Source organism: Ictalurus punctatus, chromosome 7, assembly GCF_001660625.3.
Source record: "Ictalurus punctatus breed USDA103 chromosome 7, Coco_2.0, whole genome shotgun sequence".
Lineage (NCBI taxonomy): Eukaryota > Metazoa > Chordata > Actinopteri > Siluriformes > Ictaluridae > Ictalurus > Ictalurus punctatus.
Genome location: NC_030422.2, coordinates 19,152,600 through 19,162,119, shown reverse-complemented (window position 1 = coordinate 19,162,119; position 9,520 = coordinate 19,152,600). Strand labels below are relative to the sequence as shown.

General features: G+C 39.5%; 1 long non-coding RNA gene across 1 annotated transcript in view; it reads right to left on the bottom strand.

Moving 5' to 3' along the window:
• Positions 1-9,496: 9,496 nt before the first annotated feature.
• The window catches only part of LOC108267412 (uncharacterized), a 5,971-nt gene continuing 5,947 nt past the window's right edge, over positions 9,497-9,520 (bottom strand). The window contains exon 4 of the long non-coding RNA XR_001813092.2: positions 9,497-9,520. This exon is cut by the window's right edge and continues 389 nt beyond it. This is a non-coding gene — a long non-coding RNA (uncharacterized LOC108267412).

The window sequence follows — 9,520 nt, the reverse complement described above, 5'->3', positions numbered from 1 at the left end:
TTGATTTTCAATGATGAAATAGAAATGCTTTTGTTTGTGGTGAGTGAATGTGAGACTAAGAGGAGGTTTTTTAGAATTCAGTCAATGTTAATATGAATTAATAACATTCAATAAGTTAAGCAATCTTACTTTAATCTTCAGAATTTAGTTAATGTGTTAATGTTAATTTGAGTAATGTGTTTTCTGTTTATGAGACCAGTTACTATGAAAAAACTTATTGAAATGGAGAGAATAACATTTTTATTAGCTTTTTTCAGAATTGTGGAATTAATTATTATTAATTTAGAAGAAGGCATAAAAGGCAGAACTATTGGTATCAGTATCGGCTGATATCACTCTGAATAATCGGTTATCGGTATCGGCTGAGAAATTTAGTATCAGTGCATCTCTAATAAAGTTCCAATCTAAATTTTAAATTGATAAATTTGTGCCCAATGTGCAAGCCACGGTAATGACGGTAATGGTGGCAAGGAAAAATTCCCTGAGATGATATGAGGAAGAAACTTTGAGAGGAACCGGTCACATAAGGGAACCCATCTTCATCTGGGTAACAATGGATAGTGTAATTATTAATAAATCCCTTTTATAACTGTGCACTACATGATCAAACAAAAGTGCAGCTGTGTAATCAGGAGATTCACCACAGTCTCAACATGAAGTCTCTTCTGCTGAAATTATGCACTGTCCACTGATGGAGACCTGGGCGAAAAAAGACACCGCACCAAAACTGCCCGCATCACTTGCAGGCCATCTCCACGGCTTCCATGTGTCTCTAGGCTCCATATTGTGCAATCCTCAGCAACAGCGACTGGCCTCCAAGTGACGACAACTCCAGAAGCAGGGCACCAGGACGGTACAGAGCAGAATGGTTCAGGCCCACTGCTATCCCAGGAACAACACGTGCAGAGCGTTGGTATCATCCGAAGTCTTTTCAGGTGTTGGCGTCATCTGGAAACTTTGTAGATTCTGGTTCTAACTCCATCCTTTTGGAAGTAAAAGACATATAGCAGATGAAAAAAAACAAAATGCATTTATGTATTTATACTACCCAGATTATATCAACTCTGTTCTTTAGGAAATCTGTATCAGTGAGCCTCATGATTCTGGATGCTGGGCACAGTCAAATCAGGTACAATCAGAAATCCAGAACACATGCACTTTCATTTTGAAATAGAATTATGTTGATGCAACATGAGTGTAACAAAATGATTTTTATGCACATTAGATACGGAGATGTGCTGAAAATGAAATCAACAAAGCAGCACCATTCTACAACCCCTGGCAAAAATGATGTAATCAACACACTTAGAGGGTGTTCGCTCAGCTTTTTTGCTTCGTAGCAAATAAACATAGCATAGATATGACACAAAACAATTTTTGTTTAACAGCTGACCATTCTGGCTTCAAGAAATATTCCTCAAACAAGTTAAATGAAATTATTTTAATTAATGGCACATGTTTTTCCAGATCAAGTAGAGGAAAAAATTATTGAGGATAAAATTATGGGATCACCTTGTAATTTGCATTTCTAAAACAAATACCAGCACAAGTCTAAAAGTGCAAATTAGTATGCAGTTAAAAGAGAGTGCTTATAGACCTTAACCGTGGGACTTTTTGAAAGGAAACATGTCCCCAAGAGAGTGGTCAATTGAGACAATGGAAAGGACTATGAAACACCTTCAAGAAGGAAATCCAGTACATGTGTCAAAGGTGTGGTAAAAAGATGTTGGTTGTTTGCAGTCAGCTGTGTCTAAAATTTGGTGCAAGTACAAAACAAAATGGGCAGGTTATAAAAGGAAAATATACAGGTCAACCAAGGAAGACGACAAAGCATAAGGATAGAACACTCAAAGCAAAATGCCTTGAAAATAGAAAATGCACAAAAAACAAATGAAAAACAAATGGGACAGAAACAGGAGTCAATAGCTGCGTTTACATGGACAACAATAATCCACTTTGATTAAGAAACTACCATGTAAACAGCAATTTTTACTTACCTTAATCTAATTAAGGTCATACTCGAATTAAGCTCTAATCGAATTGAGACAGGTGGAGTACTCCTGTTTTAGTTGCATTATGGACGTGTATTACAGACATGTAAACACCTTAATCACATTATGAACGTCGTGTGAGAGTTTTCACCGCATTTTGCGACAGGACACGATCACACGTGGCAGTTCTCAACATTTTACGGCGAACAAGAGAGTTCGGCTGCATTCCAAACCGCATATTTGCCTACTATAGGCCTGTAGTGGGGAAAAATACATGTATCTCGGCTACTATATAGACGGTAAGTACGCGGTTTGAGACTCAGCCCACGGCTTCAAGCAGTTGTCTATTAGCACATATAGTATGACAAATAATTAACTGCACTTAAAGCGTTCGTAAAAAAAATTAAATAAAAACACCGAAAACTGTATACGGTACCATAACGAAGACGAACTGTATGTTGATACATGAAATTCTGGAGGGATGTTGGATGGCGTGGCGCGGTGACGTAATGATGTGGGTCATTAATCTAATTATGTTCTAAAACATGTAAAACGGGAACATGACAGGAGTATTCTAAAAGCGACTCATGTAATTATTATCTTACTCAGAGTAAGGTCAATAATTAGATTACTGCTGTCCATGTAAACATAGTCAATGAGAGAACTGTAAGAAATCAGCTGAATGACATGGGATTTACGTATAGATAAGCCAGATGAAAACATACAAATTTCCCCACTCATTTATGATATGGGGTTGCATGTCAGGTAAAGGACCAGGGAAAACCTCAACAGTCAATTCACAGGTATACATTGAAATTTTGGACACTTTTCTCATTCCATCAATAGAAAATAGGTTGGGTTATTATGAAATAATTTTTCAGGATGATAATATTGTTTTTCATTAGTGAAGTCTACGCCTCAAAGAATTCAGGCCATCATAAAAGCCAGAGGAGGTTTTTATATTGAGGTATGAGTTGTTGTTGTTTTTTGCTGTTGTTGTTGATGACTCCATAATGTTTTTCTGAACTTTGAGTGATGTAAAAAAAACATGCCATTAATTAAAACAATTTTATTTCATTTGTTTGAGGTATGTTTCACGAAGCCAGAATGTTCAGCTATTTAAAAAATGTTTTGTGTCATATCTGTGATTTGTTTATTTGCAAAAAAGCAGAGTGACCATCCTCTAAGTGTGGTGATACCATAATTTTTGCCAGGGGTTGTAGTTGTGAGGCCTTCACTGGGCATGAGGCTAGGATGTTGTTAGGATATTGCAAACATCATTCTTATATGCAATCAATTTAATCAATGAATTCTAATGAGGACATTCTGTGCCTGTACAATGCCATGTTGATGCTTATTTGAAACGTCACTGGAAAACACTAACACCATGTCAGATATTTGTCCTCAGAGTTTGTAGCACAATAAATGTTGCTCTTGGCATTCAACTGCTTTCTGACAGTGTGCTTTGGCAGTACAATTGTATTTGCAAATATTTCATGGACAGAACAAGTGACTCCTGATTGGAGAGATTCTCACTTCTCAAATGGAGCAGCTGGAAGAGACAAAATGGAAAACAAATTGACAATGAGTGCCTCAGACTTTTGAACAGCACTTCTATTAGAGTTTAGTAAAAGGCTGCCATTTACTGTGTTGTTTTCCTTCTTTCCCAAACTGAGAATAGTGAGATTGATATTAGCAAATAGCCAAATGACAGGTATAATTTGAAAACAAGTTTTTCAGTGGTTTAATTACAAACTGATAGTGTGTAAATTTACAGTTCTTATGTGCAGAAAGGCACTTGTCAGAATAAACTTGCAATTTTCAATATCTGCTGTGTAGGGAATGAACAAGCTTTGAATAAAATAATTATATTACTGTTTTCTATTAAGTGTAACTATGCTGCTACAGTATCTTAGCCAAAGATCCTTCCTAGAGAAGCACACTGTCAACTGGCTCATATATTGAAGTGTCTGCATCATAATAATCTGCAATTTTCTTGGTTTGTCTCACTGTTTGTTCTAGGTGTTGGTATGTGCTATCTCAGGCCTTCTCATTACAGTGAAACCCATTATCAACTGCAGGAGCATTGGTGGTACTACAGAGTACACTCTGGAAAGAATTAATTTGAGATGCAGAGATACACAAGGAATTTTGTATTCAGGACAGGGCAGGAATCTTGGCCAATCCTCCTGGTTATCTGCACAGAAGGTTCTCCTGATTTTCCAACTCTCTGCAACCCCTTCTTAGGACTTGGTTGAACACCATGTCCTCTGGAAATCCAAAGAACCTGAAGACGCATGTTGAAACATTAATTCTGCAGATTCAAATTTTGTACTTTTTTTTTTTTTTTTTTTTTTTAAATCAATAATAATTAGCATTGTGGTGTTATTCTGAGAAGAGAGCAGATCAGTGAGAAAATCCAATGCCAAGGGCCACCATGGATGTTGGGGAATAGGCAGATGAAGGAGCTAGGATTATGGGGCAGGATTTCACAAACTTCTGGACACTCATGATCATGGTGTTTCACCAATATTTGGTGCTGATCAACTGGTAGTCTTGTATTTTTGGACATTGACCAGCATGAGATTACGAACTGAGTCTGGGAGTAAATTGCTTAGCAAATTTCAGGTATTCTAAATTCCAATGATCCGTAAACATGACAAAAGGGTGTTTAGGTCCCTTGAGCCAGTGGCACTATTCTTCCAAGGGAAAATTTACTGCCAAGAGCTCTCTCTTCTTAGTATCATAGATGCATATTGCTGGGCAGAATTTACAGAAGACTGCTACCTGATGGAATTTTTGGGTTTCTGCTTGTCACTTGGTAGATAAGGATGCTTAAGGCCAGGAGCAATGGTGAATGCATGAAATAAGTATTTGTAAGGCTTGTTCATGCTCCCTGTCAGAAGGAATGTGAACATTAATTGGCTAATTAAAATTAAAATGTAAAATTTTATATTTAGGCTAGTTTCACTGTCTTCAACTGTCAAAACAGGTCAAATTTGACCACAACAGTATATAATAGTTAACGGGTCACTTTTATGTATTAACTGTACAATGCTGTTACATAACATGACTGTAGTTACATGAAAAGCTTGGCATGTAATTAGACAATACATAAAACGCAATGGCTTGATACAATGTGTGTTTTTTGTAAAACCCCAATTCCAAAAATTATTTGCAAAATGTAAATATATGTAAATAAAAACAGAATGCAATGATTTGCAAATCTCATAAACCCATATGTTATTCACAATAGAACATAGAAAACATATCAAATGCTTAAACTGAGTAAATGTATTATTTTAAGAAAAAAAAAAAGGTAATTTCGAATTTGATTGCCGCAACATGTCTCAAAAAAGTTGGGACGGGGGAAACACAAGGCTGGAAAAGTAAGTGCTACTAAAAAGAAACAGCTGGAGTTTAATTTTTCAACAGGTCAGTAACATGATTGGGTATTTCAGAAGTAAAGATGGGCAGAAGTTCACCAATCTGCGAAAAACTGCATATACAATTTGTGGAGCAATTTCAGAATAATGCTCCTCAACATAAAATTGTGAAGATTATGAATATCTCATCATCTATAGTACATAATATCATCAAAAGAGTCCAAGAATCTGGAAAAATCTCTGTCCGCAAGGGACAAGGGTGAAAATCAGTATTGCATGCCCATGACCTTCGGCCCCTCAGGTGGCACTGCCTTAAAAACAGGCATGATTATGTAACGGAAATCACTGCATGGGCTCAGAAACACCTCCAGAACTCATTGTCTGTGAACACAGTTCGCCATGCCAACTACAAATGCTGGTTAAAGCTATATCATACAAAGAAGAATCCATATGTGAACCATCTGAGCCAAAGCTAATTTAAAATGGACTGAGGCAAAGTGGAAAACTGTTCTCTGGTCAGAGTAATCAAAATTTAACAAATGCTTCCATCCAGATTCCAAATCATATTTACTTCTGAGAGACTCTGCATCTCTAAGATAGTCTTTTTATACCCATTCATGTTACTGGCCCGTTGCCAATTAATTGTAAAATGTTCCTCCAGCTGTTTCTTTTTAGTAACACTTACTTTTCTAGCCTTTTGTTATCCCCATCCAAACTTTTTTGAGACCTGTTGCGGCCATGAAATTCAAAATTACCTTCTTGTCAAATATTAAATGTCATGTACCCTAGATTATTCCCTAGTTTTATGCCATTAAATATCTGAAGCTCTCCTGATGAATTATAAAAGTTATTTGATGAATTTTAAATTTGCTTGGACAGGAAGTAAGTGCAGGAGTAACGTCTTTATTTACACTTAAGTCTATGGAGGCAGGAAACAAGGTCGAAACAGAAAACTCTAACTGAAGCAAATAACATGAAACTTAAACATTTATCCTTAAAACTAAGGTTAAACATAACTTTAACATTTAACTAGAAATGAGGCATGAAGCACTAAACTTAGAACACAACTATGACATGAAACACTCCTTTCACTCAGGCATTAAACACTCGTTTAACTCTGGCATGAACACTCCTTTAACTATGGCATGAACACTCCTTTAACAGAATACTGCCCCTGACCATGGAAGTAGCAGGAAAACACCTTATTGGGAGACACTCGGACTACTGGCCGCGTTTCCAGTCCGCCAAACTTCCACCAGCAACAGCGGAATTGGGGAGCTACCCGCTGGAATTCCTCTGCAGCTGCCAGGTTTATTTCTGCAGCCTGGCGTATCCCAAGCCTACTAAGAGCCAGTGGATCGGGTTCTTGGTGTCCTGGTTTTGCGGCCCGGCCAGGGACTGGGCGGAGGACCTGGTGAGTACCTCCTCATGCTAGACTCCGCAGCTCCCAAGTGGGTGAACACACTCGAATCCGCAGCTCCCAAGCCCCAGCCTGAGTTTAACTTGGTGACCTCTGGGCCCCGCCTGAGGTCAATCTGGAGTCCTCAGAGCTCCGGCCAGAGACCTGTGGGAAGGTCTCAGCTCTGGAACTCCAGCCCGAGGTCAACTTGGTGACCTTGGAGCCCCCACCTGAGGTCAACCTGGCAATCTCAGAGCTCTGGCCAGAGACCTACGGGGAGGTCTCAGCTCTGGAACTCCAGCCCGAGGTCAACTTGGTGACCTCGGAGCCCCCGCCTGAGGACAACCCGGCGACCTCAGAGCTCCAGCTTGAGACCTACGGGGAGGTCTCATCTCCAAAGCTCCAGCCTGAGGTCAACCTGGCGACCTCTGTGCCCCCCACCTGAGGTCAATCTGGTGACCTCTGGGCCCCCGCCTGAGGTCAGCCTGGCAACCTCAGAGCTCCAGCCATAGACCCGCTGGGAGGTCTCTGCCACCGAGGAAGCTGTCCTGCCGAGGAAGCTGTCCCGCTGTCCTGTCCCGTCGAGGAAGCTGCCCCGTTGTCCAGCCCCACAGAGGACGTCCCTCCGAGCTCCAGCCCCGCAGAGGATGTCCCACCGAGCTCCAGCCCCGCTGAGGGTGGTGCTCCGCCTGTCTGCTGCCCGGCGGAGGCCGTCCTGTTTCCTGATGCATCAAAGGATGGATTACACAGGGGGCCAGGACTGCCGCTGGAGGGGGGTGCTCTTTGGAGAAACACTCTTTAACTTTAAACACTCCTTTAACTATGGCATGAAACACTCCTTTAACTATGGAATGAACACTCCTTTAACTATGGCATGAACACTCCTTTAACTAAGGCATAAACACTCCTTTAACTATGGCATGAACACTCCTTTAACTATGGCATGAACACTCCTTTAACTATGGCATGAACACTCCTTTAACTAAGGCATGAACACTTGTTTAACTATGGGATGAACACTCATTTAACTAGAGCTTGGAACTAGGAACAGGAAACTAGACAGAGCATGAACACATTACCGCCTGGCACCATTATACATTCCATCTGTCCTCTATTAGTCACTACTCTAATACTGCCCGTCGTGCGCAGCAACGTGAGGGGTTTAAATAACCAGTCACAATTACCTTAATTGCTGACAGCTGGTAACCCTTCAAAACACACCCTCGCACCTCTGCCAATAACTGAACCAGTCGGGGACAGAACAGGAACCAAAACAAATGCACATGTCCATTGTAAACAAAGTCTTATTGTCCATGTGCACATCAAGCACGTGCACGCGCTCTCCACATGCTCGTTCACGTCATCGCCACAGCGCCATCTGCCAGTGAGATCATGACAGTGTTAAATTTGTCTTAACTGATATTTACCTTGGATAAAGAAAAATAGTTACTATTTCTGCAATCAAGGCAAAACAGCTATATAATGATTTTAATGTCATTTTTTGAGCATGAGAATAAACCCACAGCATGAAAAGAATGTCATGATAGAGTGAAAGTGAAAAAGTCTGGGAGAGACAGTGTGACCTTGTGTGATACTGCTGAATATTTTGTAAATAAATCAATTATTTTAATATAGATATGTTACTTTTTTAAATGGACTCACACAAAATAGCAGTATGAATGTGCATTGTTATGGTAGGTTTTACAGCTGGTGTGGATTTTAACACTGGTTACAATAAACTATGCCTGACTAAAAGACACTTACAGTATCTTTTCAGTGTGAATTGGAAGCCAACTTTTGAAACGACCACTGCGTTGTTTGTTGCTTGGTAGGGATAAAATACACTCACCGGGTCATTTTAATTGGAACACTTGTACACCTGATCATTCATGCAGTTATCCAATCAGCCAATGATGTGGCAACAAAGTTATCCAATCAGCTGATGATGTGGCAGCAAAGCAATGGATAAAATCATGCAGATACAGGTCAAGAGTTTCAGTTAATGTTTACATCTAACATCATAATGGGGAGAATATGTGACCTCTGTGACTCTGAATTTGGGGTGGTTGGGGTGGGAATCAGAATTTGGGGAATTAGAACATTTTCTTAATCTGAATCATGCAATCGGATTGTTGCATTTATATGACTCACTACTAATTAGAATACTGCCAAATTCAGATTAATATCAAAATATGGATGTGCATGTAAACGTAGTCACTGTCAGTTGTATTTAGTTAATACTGTTGTAGAGTAGTGTAATTATTTAGCAGTGGGGTAACAAAACTAGTGAACATCTTTGCAGCTGTGTAGGGACTCAGGCGGTGTAAAATCTTATTTAGCTACCATTCTCACTCATTTCAACACAATACTTCAAAGATAATTTACACATGTTTACACAATATCACATTTAACTGACTTTTGTTTTTATGCTGACACTTAACAGACAGTCAGCATCAACCTTACAAAATTCTGATTTGTCCATCTTTGTATCTAATGTCAATATTCATAATCCCTCCCTAAAGAGGAAGCTCTTAACATGATAATGCTGTATGTTAAGCCCTCCCTTGATCATTCAGTAAGAAAATGAGAAAGGGTGATAGGCACTGAAGAAAGAGTTCTCTCTTTGTTGAAGCAAAAAGAAGAAACAGGCTTCCTTCCCTTTGGGATCCCATCTAGCAGTCCATCAAAACACAGTGATGGGCTCCCTGATATATATAAGCAACTTCCTTTATATAGCAGAACAA